Below are 18,951 nucleotides of genomic sequence, written 5' to 3' on the forward strand. Positions count from 1 at the left end.
CCACGAAAAGGGACACCCATGTGCCTGGCAGGCCCCAGGGGGCAGAAAAGAGCCTGTGGCCCCAGCCTGCTCACAGGCACCCCGGTCAACAACGGAGAGGCTCAGAATATGAGCCTCCCCGCGCCAAGCCAAGTGCCAGGGAATCATCTCTTCAGTCCTAGGAAGAGGCAGTCTGACTTCATTTAACAATTTTTAGCACACTGCATCTTCATCAATTGCCAAATTAGGATGAGGGCAAAGAGACAGGTCAAGTAATTAAAATGGGGAGGGGGGCTCTGGCGCGACTGGGTAAGTACCCTGGTGTGTGCCTGGGGGGCTGCCGTCTCACACTCTGCGTCTGCCTGCAGGTTCCCCAGCGCCTCCCCGCGTCTCCCTCCATCCCCCGGCCCCCGTGGCCTCCGGCAGGGACACTTCCTCCTAACCCAGCCGGACCAAGCATCCCCGCCAGTTCCCACCACCCCCGCGGCCAGGCGGGGGCCGTCCGGGGGCAGGCGGACCCGCGGGGCTGTCTGACCGCTGGGGGAGGGCGGCCACCCGGCAAGCTGAGGTAAGCGGGGAATTCGACCCGCGTAGACGGACAGCCCAGCTCGACAGGTGGGGGTGGGCTTCCCCGCCCGCACTATCCGGATAATGGCCGCCGGCGCTCTTCGAGTTTGCTGTGGGAGTCCGCCCTCAGCTTCGGGGTGGGCAGCGCAGCAGCGTCCGCAGAGAGGGGGCGTCGTCACCACCCCTCACATTCACGAGACAGACAGACGCGCACACGCACTCCCCCCACCCCGCCCCTTCCTCTCCGCGCCCGCCCGGGATGCGCGCACGCGGGGACTGTGGCTCCCGCCTCGCGGTCAGGGGGGGCAGCCGGCGCGGCGGCGGCGGCTCGGGCTCGGGGGGAGCTTGTCCCCTGCGGGGCCCACGCGGGGACAGCCGGTCTACCCCGCTCTTCCCGGCTCCTACCTCGCTGGAGCGGCAGCGGCCCCCGGCCCTGGTCAAGCGTCCCTCGCAAGCTCCGCGCGGGGCAGGAGATACCGAGCGAGACTCCGGGGCACCCGCCCCGTCCGCCCGCACGAACCGCCTGGCACCAGTGGCCGCGGCCGCCGCTCGAGCCGCGGCGGGGGAGTGGGCGGGGCCGGGGCGGGGCCTCACCCCCCACCCCCCCACCCCCCGCCACCACCACTGCGAGCCGTCGGCGGGCTTGGGGACCCTGAGAACACTGGGTCCCCCCCCCTCGAGGTGCGCCCGTCTGGGGAAGCACCTTCGCGGGAGTTGCTGGTGGCTAGTCGCGGGCTGGGGTCTCGACGGGAGGAGTTCGGGGGCCTCGTAGAGCTTGGCCGAGCCCTCCCGGACTTGAGTCAGATTTACCTTCATATTTCAGCCGCTGCTTCTGCTGTTCAACCAGCATCATCAATGTCATCATCAAAACAACACGACTCCACCACCAGCTAGTATGTACTGATCACTCCCTGTGCACTAGGCACGGTTCAAAGCGCTTTGCTCCCATGAAATCCTCCCTCCCAACAACCCCATTGTACGGATGAGAAAACTGAGGCCCGGAGTCCTGAAGCGATGTGCCTGAGGACACGCGGTGCAGCTCAGTCTGCCTGGCTCCCGGATCTGTGCTTTCTTTCTGTGTGGCCTTAAGCACACTGTTTGCCCCTCGGAAGTATAGAGTGGAAATACATGTGCAATAATGATAGCAACCAATATTTTTTTATTTCTTCTTTCTTCCGTTTATATGTCTCCTTTATTCTCTGGGCTCCAGACCCCCAGTAGGTGCTCAATAAATATTTGTTACTCAGTGACTTGTTTAAAAGCTGCAGCTGGAGTCTGGTTGGATGGTTCAACCCATCCAACAGTTAACTCCTTCTGGCCTGAATCCTTGCCCATCTTCGTTTCTCTGTGACGACGGCCCTTGTCCAAGACGTTCGTGTGACTTGCTCACAGAACAGCAGCTTCTGCCCTCTGCTCTGAGAGGTAAGGGTCACCCTGCAAGGAGGAGCCGCCTGGAGGTGAGCTTGGCCAGCCAGGCCATGGGAACCCTTCCACTGGAAGGTCTGTAAAGTCTCTACAGACGGTGACGTGGTCAAATACATGGGATGTGCATGAGTTTGAGGGCAGAAGTAGGCTTCCAAAGATTGTGACACCATCAATGAACGTATTTGCTGAAAACTGTAAGGCAGCAGTGCAACAGGAGCCCGTATGCTTCTAAGATCTCCTGACCTGGGCGTCACAGGACATTGTCACCTGTGGACGGGGTCATGTGGAGTTGAAACCACTGAAGGTTTATGGGAAGGACACACCAGGTTTCTATTCACAGCATTTTAGGCCTGAAAAATTCCCAGCTTTTTCTCTCTTCTCCCATCTTCCCCAGGAGTGTTCCTCTCCACGTCCCATGATGCCCTGATGGAGAGGCCTCTCATCCTGTTGAAGGTGTCCACATCTCTCAACTGGGACCGAGTCCCACATCTCTCAGACTCCCAGACCCCACCACCCCCAAACTCTTCCAAATGTGTAGCTCCTCCTGCTTGGCTTGTCTTCTTTGCCACATGGAAAACTCCTATAGATCCTTCAAAACGTTACTCAGTTTGCTCCCTCTGACCCAATACATAATTTCTTCCTTCCCTCATCTGGGCCCAGGAGCCTCTTGACTAGCTCTTTCCCATTTAGCAATGGTGTGTTTATTGTCAGTCTCCCCAGCTATGCTTGTGAGCTCCTTGAAGGCAGGGGTCTTGCACATAGTAGGTACACAGTTAATGCACCGTTGAATGACTGAATCTAAGTAGGATGCATTTCCCCAAGACTGAGGTTTGTCAAGTCAAGGGGAAAACCACCCACCAGAGCAACTGAACTGGATCAGTGATATGAAAAGATGAAAAATGGACAGAGCAGCCAGGAGCTGTGCCTCTCTCAAGGGCTGCATTTAATGTTCCCAGCAAAGGCCAGAGATGCTGCCCTGGGATCTGTGTCGTACAGGGTCAGCTCTGCTTGACAGCAGCAATGTCTTCAGGCAACAGGAGAGTGTGCATTAGGGTTGGGGGTGAGCAGGCTGCCTGAAGGTGGGTTTGAAGGAAGGGGTAGCTGGGGCATGGGGTGTCCTCCTTCGTGGGCTGATTGAGGGGTGCTAGAGTGCCCACTTGCTCCCCAGACTGGGCCCCTCTTTCATCTGATGGTGCTGTTCTCCAGGGTGAAGGAAGAGACCCATTGCCCGCCGAAGGCATCCTTCAGGACAGACCGTCTCCGGGGGTGTTCACAGCCTCTTCCCTAGTCATTCTGCCTGAGGCAAGTGGAGAGGCCTCACAAGGTGGGTGGTTGAGAGGAAGGGGATTCGGATCAGATGGAAGGGGATCTTCAACCTGATTCTGCCCCTAACTAGCTGTGTGACTTGGACAAGTTACTTGACCTCCCTGAGTTTCGCTTTACCGCCCTATAACCAGGGCTGATTTCATGGGTATGTGACTTGTGCACTCACCCAGAACCTGCTCTTAGGCTTGGTTGGTCTAATGATCTGCTTTGGCAGTCTTAAAACAAGGGACCGCATTTTCATTTTGCACCGGACCCCACAAGTTATGGAGCTGGCGATGACACCCCCCGACGCACGCTTCATTGGGATAATGTTTGCACAAACGTCTAACACGCGGCTCGCAACAGAAGCTAGTTTCCCTTCCTCTGATCTGGGCTTGAAGAGGAAGAGGTCTCCAGGTGGACAGAGGGACAGGAAGGCAGTTTCAGGCAGGAAGACCAGCCTCGGCAAAGGTGGTACACCAGTTGCGTTCAGGGAAAGGCAGGCGGTCTGGGGCAGGCGGGGTGGAGGGCTGTGGGAGATAAACCTCAGGACACGCGGTGGGGACAGAGGGAAAGGCCTTCTGGTTCCTTTCAGGAGTTCGGGCCTCAGGCCTGGGGGCCTGTGAGGGGCAGGGTGGGCCCTAAACACCAGCATCCTGAGAGGAAGGCTGCTCCCCATTGTGTTGAACTGATGAGACAGGCAGTGGAGGGCGTGGGCGGGAGCCCTGCTTGGAGCTGCCTGCGTGCTTGCTGTCGACTTGATGGGGAAATTCTATAGGCGTTTGTTAAGCCCAGCAGTTGTGCTTGGGGACCTGGGGACTCTGGGCCTGATGAATAATGGAGCAGCCCTTCCTCTCTGGGCCTCTTTCTCGCTTTTCAACAATTCGTGCATTCCCGTGGTTGAAGCGTTGCATAAAACCTCAGCTTTTTCTGAATCCGAGGCCAAGCTCGGCAAATCCGATGCCTGCATGCCTGAGGTCTTAATTAGGAACATACATACACGGAGCGCACTCAGCCCATGTGCCTTGTGCTCCTATCAAGGAAAATGCCCCACTATCTCCCGAGGAGGCGTGAAGGTCGGGCCAGGCCCCCTGGAGGTGGAGCGGAGGCTAGCTGCCCTGGTGGGTGCAGGGTTGGGAAGGTCCACAGAAAGTGCGCCCCGCCCAGGGTAGGAGACCGTATGTTGTGATGCTCAGCGCCCTTCGAAGTCAGGCCTGTTCAGGGGACCTACTCTGGCTGACGGAATATGAGAAGTGGCGTGTGTCACTTCCAGGTGGAGGCTTTAGGGGCCACCAAGCACTTTGCCATTCCATTTTCTCTGCCTTTGGGATTGTGGAGATACTGGTCAGGATGGAGCTTCTGTCGCTCTGAATCTCCAAGTGACTGAGGATTAGAGCTCCCTGCTGACCTCTGATAGACACACCGCCTGAGCAAGAAAAAAACTTTCTTGTGAGGCCGCTTGGGTGGAAGGGTAGCTCGCCGCGGCTGCGGAGCTTGGTCTCACCTGATTCGGCTCCGCTGCCCGCCGGCCCTTGCTTGCACCTTCTAGCACCCACTGCTCATTCGTGTAGCAGCGCGTGGGCTGCACTCTCCGTGCAGTGAGCAGATGGGCTGGGGAAACCCTGAGCCCCAGGTCTCCGTGGCTGCCAGCGCTGATGTGGGAGGACGGGTAACAGAGAGAAGAGGGCACCTTTGAAGGAGAGCAGAGTTTCCCAGCAGATCCAGATCAAGTTTGAAATGGGCATGACCTCAGGGCCTGGGGGGCTTCTGTGTATGTGTGTGTACCAGAGGGAGGGAGGGGGGAGGCCCAGGGAAGAGAGAAGAGGGCCTCGAGGGGGTGGGTGTGTGTGTGGGCAGGACTGGGCAAGGCCGGGGCGAGGAGACCTGAGCTCAAGGGAGTGGCGCTTCTATGGCACGTTGGCCGATGATAATATTAGTGTCTGCTACCTGCTGCGGTCTGCCGAACGCTTTCCACGCATCGGCACTTTCGGTTCTCACAACGACCCTCTGAGCGAGGACATCGGTACCCTCCATTCCAGATGAGGAGGTGGAGGCTCAAAGAAGCAACTTGCCCCGGAAATGGCAAAATGATAGCGCTGGAGGGAGCATGGCCCATTCAGGCTCCATCCTCATGGGCATCACCCACGCTGTGTGTGGTTACAGCACACCGCGACCTCAGGCTGGCCGGCAGGGCCCGGGCACGCGGGATCTGGTCTCAGCAGGGAGCTGTTTGGGACCCACGTGTTCGGGATGACTGGGCAGACAGGGAAGCCTAGGGACACAGGGCCACTGGCCGCAAGAATATTCAGGGCCCAAGAGACACTGGGCTTCAAGGAGCAGGAGACCGATTCTCTGCTGTGCCTCAAGGAGGGTGCCGGGTCACTCAGCGATGCTCCCTGGTGAGCTGGTCGGCGGGGCCCTACGGGGGGCTGGGCTCGCGGATGTGCCAGCCCCCAGGTGACGTTGCTGACTCACCGGCTCTTTCTCAGCCGTGGGTTCAGGCCTGTGAGTTTCCCTATTTTCCTCCTGGACTTGACTTTGCTGGTGGGGGAGGGGTCGACGGGGACCGTGGGGCCACCTCCATGTCCCTCATTCCTCCAGACCTCACTGGCCCCTCCTTTGTGGTCGCCCCTCTCGTTCAGCCTCTGCTGTTTTCACGGCCCTCGCCCTCCTGCCCCGCAGCCCGCTAAGTGGCTCGGCAGGTTTCCCAACGTGGCTGGCCAAGAGCTGAGTCCTTTTCTCAGCAGGACGTGCTCTCTCCTCTGGATGCCGCAGGGCGTGGAACCTGGGAGCGCTCACGCCACTGCGCGTGTCCTTGCCGGTGACCGAGCAGCCACTGTGTTCCCCGCGCTGGCCATTCTCCAAGCTGCCCTCCCCGTCCCCCAGGACCAAATGTTCAGCCTCTGCTCTCATAATTTGTCCCCTTGGCAACTGGATGATTGCTTATAAAACAGTTCCAAGGGCAGGGCAGCCCATCAACCAAATGAAGACTCTTCTCCATTCCGTCTGCTGACAAAGTTGCCGGGTGCTCAAGGAAACGGCCCTGAAATGAGGGCCCTGGACGTGGCTGAATACGGCAGGGCGGGAAGACAGGAGCGGGGGAGGTCTTGGCAGGAAAGGTCTGAAGGTGGCCGGGAAGATGGCCTCGTGGGGACAGCTCCCTGCGGGGCTCAGGAAGCAGGTGGCTGGAGGAGGGTCTTTGCAAAAGGTGATGATTGCAGCCGGGTCGTCTGAGACTTTTTCTTCTGTTCTCTACTGATCCCGGGAAACTCTCTGCCTGGTGATCATGCTCTTGGGCCTCAGGGAGACACCAATCCTATGTGGAAAGTTAATCCACGCCAACATCAGTGTGGACACACGTGGGCTAAGGTGTTAAATAGGCCAGGTGGCATAGGCCCAGTTCCTTAGAGACTGTCCAAATGTTCCCGCCATAAAAAGAAGCCCGACGACAGTGGTTATAAGCCCAGCAAGCTGGTCAGCGCTCCAAGGGCAGGGGAGCAGCTCAGCTAACTGGGCAGCTTCAGGGTGGGTGAGGGACCCCGTAACAAAGGGCAAGAACCCCGAGGGTGGAAGGGGTGGTGGGGAGAAGGGGGCCAGGAAAGGAGAGCATGACCATGGACTTCAGACAGAGGTCAAGACCAGGCTCCTGAGCGGACAGAAAGCAGCATTTTGTAGAGCTATTTCCCAGCTTTGAAGGTGATGGAAAAAACTTTGAAAGGTAGGAGTGAGGGTGGTTTTCTAAGCAGGCAGCATCTGGGAAGGAAACACAGAGGAGCCAGCCGGGGTAGGGGGCGGGGCGTGCTGACGGCCCCCCCGACCCACTCCCCCTGCAGCCATGAGTGACCATGTCCTGCAGCCCCGGGTCTGCTCCCATCCCGGCCTGATGGTCAGGCCCCTCCCTCAGGCAGTGATTAAAGCTTGAGAAAGGGACCCCTTTCGGTGGGGTGATCTGGCTGCAGATATCAGAAGCACTGAAGTTGTTAGCAGCCTCTGACCTCGTAATCCCTCTTCTCTGACCCCAGTGATCAATATTCATCACAGCCTTATTTATGATGGACATGAACAGGAAACTCCCTCAACACCTACTATTCAGGAATCCATTGGGGGAGCATGCTACATATCCAAAGAACAGAGTATTATATAGCCATTAAAAATCAAGTTTTTGGGGAGGGTGGGAGGGAGGGAGATGCATGAGGGAAGGGATGTGGGAACAGATGTATATGTATGACTGATTCACTTTGTTATAAAGCAGAAACGAATAAAAATAATAATAATAATAATAATAAAAAAATCAAGTTTTTAATTTAAGGATACAGAAAATGCTCATAGTATCTAAATATTATTTACTATATATACATATATATTTATTAGATAGCTAAGTAAAAATCAGGACACAAGAATAGTTATGTAATATGACCCACTTTGTGAAAAAATAAAATTATACGTGTATACAAGTGAAAACTAAAAAGGTCTACAAGGAAATATACCTAAGTGTGTACAGGTGTTAGCCCCTGGGGAAAGATTATGGGTGATAATTATATTCTTCATTCTTTTCTGTATTGTTTAAAATTTTCTTACAATGAATATATGTATATGAATACTATAATCAGAAAAAATAACATTCATTATTATCTTAAATTAAGGTAAAATATACATCACATAAGATGTACCATTTTACCCGTTTTTAAATGTATAGTTCATTGGCATTCAGTACATTTACGTTGCTGGGCAACCATCACTATCCAAAAAAATAACATTTTTAACTTGCAGTTTTCTGTACAGATTGAAGGAGAGGGCTGGAAGCTAGAATTTTCAAATTTCCACATGAACAGGCAATTTCCCAAAATTGACTCAAGCATAAACTAGGGTCTGCTCCACAGAAACATTGAAACTGACTGTATCATCAGGATTGTTTTGGTTGCAAGTGACAGAAAATCAGGAAAGGGAATTAATTGACTTATGTAGCCGGCATCTGGGCTTAGAGAGGATGGTGGGGACAGGTCCTCAGAGGAAAACCTGGGAACAGATCCCGGAAGAAGGCACGGATGTTGCACGGATGTTTTTCACCAAATCAGCAGATGCTCACCACACAGAGGTTAGGGAAACATCCTCTCATCATGCACCAGCCCGGCCCCCTGCCGAGGCTGGTATAACTGTGACACTGATGTTTCTCAACTGAGAAGTTTTTTTATGGAGATGAAATTCACATGACATAAAATAAACCATTTTTAAAGTGAACGGTTCAGTGCATGTAGGTAGTACATTCACATTGTTGCAAAATCGCCACCTCTATCTAGTTCCAAAACACTTTCATTACCCGACAAGGAAACCCTGGACCCACTAAGCAGTTAATTCTCACTCCCGCTACCCCCAACCCCTGGCTACCACCAACTGCTTTCTGTTTCTATAGAGTTACCTATTCTGGATATTTCATACAAATGGAATCTTACAATATATATAGCCCTTTGTGTCTGGTTTCTTACACTTAGTGTAATGTCCTCAAGCCTCATCCACACTGTAGCATGTGTCAATACTTCATTCCTTTTTATGGGAACATTCTACTGTATCACAATTTGTTTATCCATTTACCTGCTGATGGATATTTGAGTTGTTCCACCTTTTGGCTGCTGGGAATAGTGTGACTATGAACATGCATGTACATGTGTTTGTTTGGACCCCTGTTTTCAGTTCTATTGGGTACATACCTAGGAGTTGAACTGCTGTATCATAGGATGATTCTATGTGTAACTTTGTGAGGAACCAACAGAATGTTCCACGGTGGCTAAACTGTTTTACATTCCCATCAGCAATGGACAAAGGTTCCAACTTCTCCACATCCTTGCTAACACTTGTTATTTTCCTTTTAAAAATTATTATTATTATTATTAATTATTATTGTACCATAGCCCTCCTAGTGGGTGAGAAGCGTGACACTGATTTCCAGGATAAAGAGTCTGAGGATGTGGGTAGCGAAGGTGAGAATCAGAGTCTGGAACGGGCAGAGCTGGTCCCAGAAACCCTAGCAATGATGCTTGTCCAGCGGCTCTGGCTGTCCTTTCAGAGTAAGCGAAGGTCTGTAGGATTCACCTGGGCTTGGTTCTAGGAAGTTGGACTCCTTCTGGGCATGAAAAATTGGCCTCTCAAAGAAAAAAAAAAAAAAAAGGACCTGCTTCAGGTTATCTGGAAGCCTCTAGCTTCTGGAAACCGTGATGGAGAATGACATATCCCTCAGCCATCACATGTAAAGATCATAGATTCTACTCATGCGTGGGGAGAGAAAACAATCTCCTTCTGTCAGTCATTACCATCTACTGGCAAATGTCTAAAATTTCCTGGCAGATCTGCTGTCCATTTGTGGGAGAAACTAGGTCAGGCTGTGTTTCCTGCCCCTTTTCAGGTCAGTGATAATGATGGATGGCCCGCTGGGGTGAAAGGTCAGGGCTACTCGACGGGCTCAGGGACTCTGGCCACTCCAGCAAGCCACACCTCTGCACACCTTGGTGATCCCCAGCGGAGTGCACTCACGTGCCCTGGAGAGAGATGGGTCTGAGATTCAGTTCCACGTGTCGGCCATGAAGTGACTTGGGCAAATTGCTTGATCCCTCTAAGCTCTGGTTTCATCATTTGAAAACCACACAGATTGCCCAGAACACCCACCTTGAGGGTTTGTGGGGAGAATAAAGGAGACAATGTATTCCAAGGGCTCAGCACGGGGTCTGGCTAAAAGGGGCAAGTTTTATTATTTATGACACGTTCAGTTACAGATTCCTATGGCGGAGGGTGTGCTTCTAGACTGTTCATCTTCTAAAGCCCCAGGCGCGTCCCTGAGAGCACGGGAGAGGCCGACAGGGAACGAGAGGGCGGAGAGTTCTCTGGGCACCTTGGGCGCACCTGGTACCAAGCAAGTGGGATGGGCCAGGAGCCCTCGCGGGCCCACCAGGTGGGTGCCGACGGCCGGCACCCCAGGCTGGCTCTGCAGCGGTGTGGGGACAATGCCGGCACCTGTGGGTCATAGCAGAGCTTCCTGGACGACACCGGGTGGAAGGGTGCCCATTTCCCCCCCCTCCCTGGGGTGTCCTCCACGTGTCCCCCCGTGCCCACCCCCATTCGAGGCCCCTGCCTTTGGGCCCCGAGATGACAAACCTTGTTAACTGTCCAGAAAGCTTTAACCCGTAAGCAAACCGACTGCGGTCCTTCTCCCAGTGAGAGGATGCGGCCAGATCCATGGTTCTCAGCCGGGGTGGCTTCGCCCCCGACCCCGCGGACATTTGTCCATGTCTGGAGACGTTTTCGGTGGTCACGACTGGGGAGGGGGGTGCTAGTGGGAGGAGGCCAGGGGTGCGGCTGAACACCCTGCGGCACGCAGGACACTCACCACCGCAGAGAATAATGAACCCCCAAACGTCATGGTGAGACACTCGTCACGGGGAGAAATCCTGAAATAAGTAAAATATCAGATTCACGGGCACCTCCCAAAGGGCGGGGCGGGGCGGGCGGCAGCTCTCCCCAGAGGTGCGCAGGTTGCTGGGCGACCCTCCCGCCCGGTCTGCTGCGGTGGTCCCGGTTTCTGTCCCGGCAGAACAGACAGGCCTCTGTTTGACTTCATGCGTTACCTGGTTGGGACGATCAGTTACATAGTCTTCCTATCATTAGGGGCGAACAACAGCCACCTGAGTGGAGGCAAAAGCCCCTGGACGAGGGGACGGGTTCTGCTCCTTCTGAGTCACGGCCGAGCCTGCGGAGGGGGCGGAGCTTCACCGAGACCCCAAGATCACTCAGGGCCTGTGGGACCAAAAGATCCTCCTACCTCCTCAAATGATTACTCTGTGTGTTTTCATCCTGATAAGATTTCCCAGCTTCTCCTCTCTGGCCTTTAATCTTTCCTCCAAAGTCAGTTTATTGTTTTTTGCGCTGCTTTGCTTTGCTATAAATCCTTCTGGCTGCAGCAGTGGGTTTTGCTACTGAGCCCTGGGTAAGGACTTCTGCGGCAAGTGCGGGCGGCAAGATGCTCTCTCAGACCTGAAAAACCCTCTTTGATGTCGAGCTCTTCTCTCCCGACAGCCCCTCCCGGCCCCCGCAGGCCTTGGAAGGTCGTCTGAGGCAGCTCGCAGAAGGGGCCCCAGCCAGGACTCGGTGTGTCCTGGGCTCTCGCCTAAACGGGCCAGCGGCAAGGAGGCTGGAGTTTCGGGATTGGCTTACACCACGAGCACCCATCCCCGGGGGCACTAGAGGACCCATGGTTACCCCAAGTCAGCCCCAGATGGTGTTCCGTTAGCCGAGAGGAGCCCGGCATGGCGATCAGGTAGGCCACGGACATTCAGGGTTTCCCCAGGGAACTGCGCAGTAGCTGGACCAGGTAAAGCACCTGCCCGGCCCAGCCCCCCTCAGAGGGGAGCTTCCTTTGCTCCTCTCTTTGACGACAGGGTGGGGAGCTTTGTGTCAGATGGCTTCCCTCCTCGGCCACAGATGACTGGGCCACATGTGGGAGCCCGACCCCCAGCAGCCAATCCACGGGCTTGCTGGTGACCAACGACATGGCCTGACCCAAAAGGGCCCCAGGCCAGTGTGGTTGTTGGAATTTTGAGGAAACAGACAAGTAGAGGGGGCGGAGCACATCCAGAAGATTACATCCTGGCACTTCTGTTTGTATACCTCTCTCGAGATGACAAAAGTACAGCAGCGGGCAAAGATCTGTGGTTGCATGGGCGGTGGCTGGGAAGAGGTGAGTATAACGTAGCAAAAGGGAGTTTCTTTCTGGAAGGAACAGCTCTTGATCTTGAACATGGTGGTGGTTATGTGACTCTACACACGCGGTAGGGTTTCATGGTATCACACGCGCGCGCACACACACGCGCACGTGCACAGCATGTAAAGCCTGGTGGGATCCGAATAAAGTCTGTCGTCAGTTAATAGTATTTCACTGGCTCGATGTCCTGATTTCGATGGTATGCTGCGGTTATGTAAGACATCATCATGGGGAGAGAGGGGTGATGGGTATGTGGGCCCTCTGTATTATTTTCGCAAAGTCTTTTGAGCCTTAAATGATTTCAAAATAAAGGGGCTTAGAAAGAGAAAGAGAAGCTGAGATGCTGATGTGAGGGACAGAAAGAATTCACCTCCCAGAACTGCCAGAGACCCCAAGATTTCCAGGCCCTGCTGGGCACACCTGTGTTGATTGCAAACCTAGGCACCTGAGCGGAGCGAGCTCCTGGCACATAAGTCTTGATGTGCAGTTTTTATTATTTCCTTAGGAAACAAATCCCCACAGCAGAATTGCTGTGCGCAAGCGCATTTTTAAGACTCTTGTTACCCGGTGCCAAATCGCCCTCCAGAAGAACTGTACCGATTTATATGCCACCCGCAGCGTATGAGAGGACTGGCTTCTCCAAGTCTTGCCAAAATTGGGTTTTAATCTTTAAAGAAGGCTTAATCTTTGCCAAGTTGATAGATAAAACTTGGTATCTCATTGTTTGTTTGTTTTCCTCCAGGAATTCTAAATTCTTGAACCAGGTTGGACCACATAATTGGCTACTTACCTGGAGATTTGGGTTTATTTATTTATTTATTTATTGGTCACCTTCATGAAGTTGCATTTCAAGGTTAAGCCCCTAACTTGATAAAGGTCACTAAAGAAAGGTCATGTGAAATTTGCTACTGCATTTATTTTTTTAAAAATCCCCAAATATTGTAGAGGACATCATTTCTTATATTGCTTACTCTCTCTTCCATGTAATAAAATCACACCCAAGAATTTCCTTTGGGATTCAGTGCTAGGAGAGGCTTTCATTCCTAGAGGAATATATATGCTTCCTCTTTTCCAGTTGTGAGAATGCTACAGCTGAACATGGTTCCCAATTTTTTTGTCTGCTAGGAAATACAAAGCAAGTATGAGGGTCAAACAGCAATTTTGTTAACTCTTGTGGGAAATATATTTATGTTTTTATTGTCTTTGGTCCTGACCTTCTGTTTTTATTTTATTGTTCACTTGAAGTGTTTTACTTGTAAGCCACTTCAAATCCCGTGGACAGAGGCAAAAGCCAAAATTTCTCTGGACTATGAGCTCTGGTTGCCACCTGAATACATTGCCACCTGAATACATAGCCCAGACCTGGCACCTAATATAGTGCTCACATAAATATTTGTTGGATGAATTAAGGAAGGAACTTGACAACAAACCAACAACAGCATTGACACTGATTGAACAGAAATGCAAGTTACTAGTTGATCCAAGAACAAGAAAATGTTACCAGGGAAAGTAGAGCTTCAAGAAGCAAAACAGAAGGAAAAAAGTACCGAGAGTCTCAAAAATGTTCAGTCATTCTATTTCTGGGAACCCAACTGAGGAAATGATCCAAAATGTCTTCAAAATTTTAGGAACAAAGATGTTCATCGCTGAGTTGTTCAAAATAATTAAAAAACTGGAAACAACCTAATGTCCAGTAATAGGGGAATTAGTAAGAAAACTAAGGTAGTAGCCATTTAAAATATTCAGTACAAAGAGTTCTAATGACTTGAAGAAAGAAAACATATGCAGTATTACATGAAAAAGCAGGATACAGAATTGTATACTCATTGTGTTCCCCACAATGTAAGACAGTGCACATAGAAGAAAGGAAATAAACTACACTGTGATCAGTGGTTATCTCTAGGTGGTGTGATGAGGGGTGAATTTTATTATTTTATCTTGACTTTTCTATATTTTCCAAATTTTCAATAACAAGCATGTATTTTATAATAAAAGGCTTGATTAAAAATAGAAAAAAACACACAAAGCAATAGCAAGACTTACTGAAATGCATTTTGGGACAAGAGTCTCATTCCATCAAAGTGCAACTAAAGTGGTTTCTTGCTTCTCTTCCTGCCAGCGGTCACTGCCCTGGAAGGCTCACCTACCTGTGTTGTGGTGTTATAAATATGTCCCCAAATCCAAAGTGGCCCTTAGTCCTCTCCCCTTGAGTATGGGCTAGACTGAGTGACTTGCTGCTAAGAAATAGCAGATGGTGGAAGTGATGATGCATGTCGTCCAAGATTGATGGTCAAAGGCATTGCTTCTTTCTTGCTGAGTCTTGGATCATTCGCTTTGGGGGAAGCCAGCTGCCCTGTTGTCAGACGTTCGAGCAGCGCTATGGAGACCCGAGGGGTGAGAAGCTGAGGCCTCGTGTCAATGGTCACCAGAGTGAGCCTTCTTGGAAGCTGACACTCCAGCCCCAGAAAAGCCTTCAGATAACGGCAGCCCTGAGTGACACTTGACCACAACCTCATGAGAGACCCTGAGCCAGTCCACCCAGCTAGGTCACTACCAAATTCCTGACCCACTGAAACTGTGAGATAATAAATGTTTGTTGTTTTAAGTTGCTAAGTTTTGGAGTAATTTGTTATGCAGCAGTAGATAACTAATACACATGGTAACTATTAGCTCTACATGCAGGTATGTAGAGTATATGAGTATGTATGAAACTTCGAAATGATTCAATTGGGTAAAAATTCGAATTCGTGGTTTCCTTTACTTCTTACTGCATTTTGACAATATGTATCAAAAGCCCTGAAAAGGCTCATAGCCACTGACCAAAGATTCCAACTTTTGGGGGACTTCCCTGGTGGTCCAGTGGGTAAGACTCCATGCTCCCAATGCAGGGGGCCTGGGTACAATCCCTGGTCGGGGAACTAGATCCCACATGCTGTAACAAAGAGCCTGCATGCTGCAACGAAGAGCCTGCATGCTGCAGTGAAGGTCCCACATGCCGCAACTAAGACCCCATGCAGCCAAAATAAATAAATAAATAAATAAATAAAAGATTCCAACTTTTTGAAATTTATCCTAAGGAAGTGGAATCTTCCCACAAGAATATAATTCCAAGAGCAGGGATTTTGTTGGTTTGGTTTATTGCTGTATCCCCAAGATCCAGAATAGTACCTGGTCCATAGTAGGGGCTCAGTAAATATTTTTTGAATGAAAGAAAGAATGAATGAAATGCTGGTTAAGTGTGTAAAGATTAGAATATTCAACACAGTGTTGTTTATGATAGAAAAAGTTGAGAACCTCCTAAACATTAGGACATGAGGCTGAAAGTAAGTGATGGGTTAGGAGGCATTATAATGCATATGTACAAAATGGAATATTATAAAGCTCTTAAAAAACAATACAATTATGTGGAAAGATCTATATTTTGTAGTGGAATCTTTCTTAGTTGATGTCCCCTGAATGACATAACTGAATGACTGGATAGATTAACAGACTTTTTTTTTTTCTCTACAAAACACTAAATAATGCCCATGACATGTGGAACATCTTCTTTTCTCTGTGGAATTGTGTTCTCACTGTGACTTAGCACAAATCAGCCAACTTATTCCCCAAACATTTGATGCTGCTATATTGTTTTTTAGTTAAATAATTTAAGCAAATGCCTCAGAAACTGAAGATATATGAGTGCAAAGAACAGAATTGTTTCAATGAAGACACAATAGAATGTTTAAGAAGGATAATAAAGATGAGCTTTTAAAAACGGCTCTAGACCTGGTTGTGGGCAAGGCTACTACAAAATACTAGAAAATATTGCAAACATCAAGAAGGACTTTGCATTCAGGTTGTTTTGTGAATATTTTGCTTTTCTTCAAATAACCTCAAATTGGCAATTTTTAGTCAAGAATTATGGGTATAGTTTATGCAAGAAGGAGGCACAGAGAGAGAAGACCTCATCCTTTCTGAATGTTGTGTGTTTACAGGCTCTAAGTTACATAAAATGTTTAAGGAACTTGCATGTCAACATTTGCCATCCCCATTTTAGACGCCCAGCTTAGGGTCCCGGTAAGTTTGATATGAGAACCTCACTGTCCCTGTTATGAAAATGTAACAAAATAATTAATAATAATTAAGTGAAATGAGCAAGTTATCAAGAATTTTTTTGTTTTCTAAATTTTATTTATTTATTTGTTTGTTAATTTATTTATTTTTGGCCACGTTGGGTCTTTCTTGCTGCGCACAGGCTTTCTCTAGTTGCTGCGGGTGGGGGCTACTCTTTGTTGCGGTGCGTGGGCTTCTCATTGCGGTGGCTTCTCTTGTTGCGGAGTACAGGCTCTAGGCGTGCGGGCTCAGTAGCTGTGGCTCGCGGGCTCTAGAGCACAGGCTCAGCAGTTGTGGCGCACGGGCTTCACTGCTCCGTGGCATGTGGGATCTTCCTGGACCAGGGCTCGAACCCGCGTCCCTTGCATTGGCAGGCGGATTCTTAACCACTGTGCCACCAGGGAAGCCCCATCAAGCATTTTAAGTATGACAGTGGTTATCTTGGGATGGGAGGTTTTCTTTCTCCTATCTGTATTAGCTACAGGAATCAGGTGTTATTTTGGTAAAATTTCCAGAAAGTACAAACACCCCCAGAGTATTCTGCCCCCACTGCCCCAAGTCCAACCTTTCCTCCCTGGGCTGCCCTTTGCCAAAGAAATCAGCTCTTCCCCGTTGACAAGGTCTCTGGCCACTAGCTGATGCTGACCCCGCCCAGCCAGCCTTGACTCTCTCTCTCCCACATGCCCTGCGGGTCACCTGCACTCACTACTTCCATTTGTTTTTGACCTCTGGGAGGTCTCAACACCAGGGCTGTCCTGTGGGGGGAGAGTGACCCCAGAGCCAGCCCCCCCCCCCCGCCTGCCAGCTTGCTCCTTCCTCTGGGGCTTCTCCAGGTGACAGCCAGCCAGGTGGGGCGGCTGCAAAGGGACCTGCTGGGTTTTGAGAACCGCAGTGCTATTTTTCTCTCTCTACCCACAGCCAGACAGCTCAAAAAAAAAAAAAAAATCAGATGAAGGTGGGAGAGAGGTTTCCAGAAACAGTTACAGAAGGGCCTCTGGTCTCAGAGGCATCAGAGTCAGATGAGAAAAGGAAACTTCCCTTGGTGATGGGGTGGGCTTTGCAGGAAGCCGTAAGAAGAGAAGGCCCCCGGGAAGGTCCCGCACACCCCAGCCAGGCTGCCTCTTTGGTGCCCTAAGTGTTCAAGGTCAGAAAAGACAGAGAAACCTCGCTGTGGTGCTTAGGAGTTATAGAACTGGAAACCAGTTAATTAACCTGGGTCTCAGTTTCCCCATCTGTAAGGCGTGAACAACTGCTTCTATTTTGCAGACGTGCCACGGGGATTAAACGAGATGATTACGTGGGAATTGTGCAGCGAGCACTGGATACGAGTCAGTCCTTCCCCTCCCACCTGTTTACTGATTTCCGTATGGTTTTGACCCCTCCCACCCATCCTTTCCCCCATCAGACCATAGCCTCCCGCCCCCTCCTCCAGGAAGGCCCCCCAGCGTGGCTCACATCTGTGCTCTTCCATTTGGCTAGGTTTGCCTGGTGTTGCTCACCCGGGAATTGTTCTTTAATCTCTCTGGACTTCGCTTTCCTCTTCTGTAAGATGGGCACAGTAGATAGGACCCACCCCAAGGAGTCATTGTGGGCTTTAAAAAATGCACTTAAGGTAACCAGAAGAGTGCCTGGCATGCTTTTGGTACTCACTCAGTGTGTGTGTGTGTGCATGTGTGTGCGTGTACTTTTATTTTTTTGCCTTTTTCCTCCATCTGTTGAGCCCACCACTAGCTCTTCCTGTTCTTTAGAACCAAATTGTATTTTCCCCTCTCCTGCCTAGAATAGGCCTCTCTGCAACGTATTTATTGAATTGGCTTTTTAAAAAAAGCATCTCAGGGAGACATCCTGTTCTGCCTTCTTAGAGCCAAAGCACTGCTTGCACACTCCCCGCAGGCTCCGCTCTGTTCCCCGCCCATGATGTGGGCTGTCGCCTTTGCCCGTGTGTGTTAGCATTTCAGCTGAACCAGGATTTCACCCCAGAGCACACAACAGGCTGGAGAAGAGAAAGCTCAGGACCGTCAACAATCGCCCAAGTGTAACCGCAGCGCAGCAGCCGGTGCCTCTAGGTGCTGCCTGATGGCACAGATTGACAGCTTGGGTTTCCTCAGCTCGTGAAGAGCACAGAGAGCTGATCCTGAATTAATTCTCCTGTGCACGTCTTGTCTCCTTAATCAACCTGTGAACACCTCGAGCACACGGGCCATGACACAGTTATGCTTTGGGTCACAACTTGCCAGGCTCAGAGCAGTCTTCACTCATTTATTCATGCAACAAACATTTTTTGGAGCCCCTACTATGTGTGAAGTACTGTTCTAGGTGTTGGGATCCAGCAGTGAACGGGATGGACCAGCTCGGTTTTCTTGTAGAGCTTATATTCTGATGGAAAAGGGCACACACACACACACCACAAACCACACAGGAGTGAATAATCAAGCCAGCACTTTTCTGAGCTTACCTCCTACCCACTGAATTCATGTGCCACGAGCCAGATTGTATGAGGCTGGTGGGTAGTGTGAAAGTTTGCATTTATTCTAAGGGTCATGGGAAGCCACTGGAGGGCTTTAAGCAGCAGGGAAAGGATCTGCTCAGACAAGGTCACGCTGGCTGATGCACAGAGGGCCATGGTGGGGGGGGGGTCAAGGGCAGCCTCAGGAGCCAGGCGGGGAGACCGGTGGACATGGGTGGAAGTGGACGGCCTGGGGGCCTGTTTCAGAGCAAGGTTCTCAGCAGCAGCACTGCTGCCATTTGGGGCTGGATCATCCTTTGCTGTGAGGGCTGCCCTGTGTGTTGTAGAACATTTAGTACCATTCCTGGCCTTTGGCTTTTACCTACTA

The sequence above is a fragment of the Mesoplodon bidens genome, assembly GCF_964165515.1.
Source record: "Mesoplodon bidens genome assembly, chromosome: 19".
In the NCBI taxonomy this organism is placed as follows: Eukaryota; Metazoa; Chordata; class Mammalia; order Artiodactyla; family Ziphiidae; genus Mesoplodon; species Mesoplodon bidens.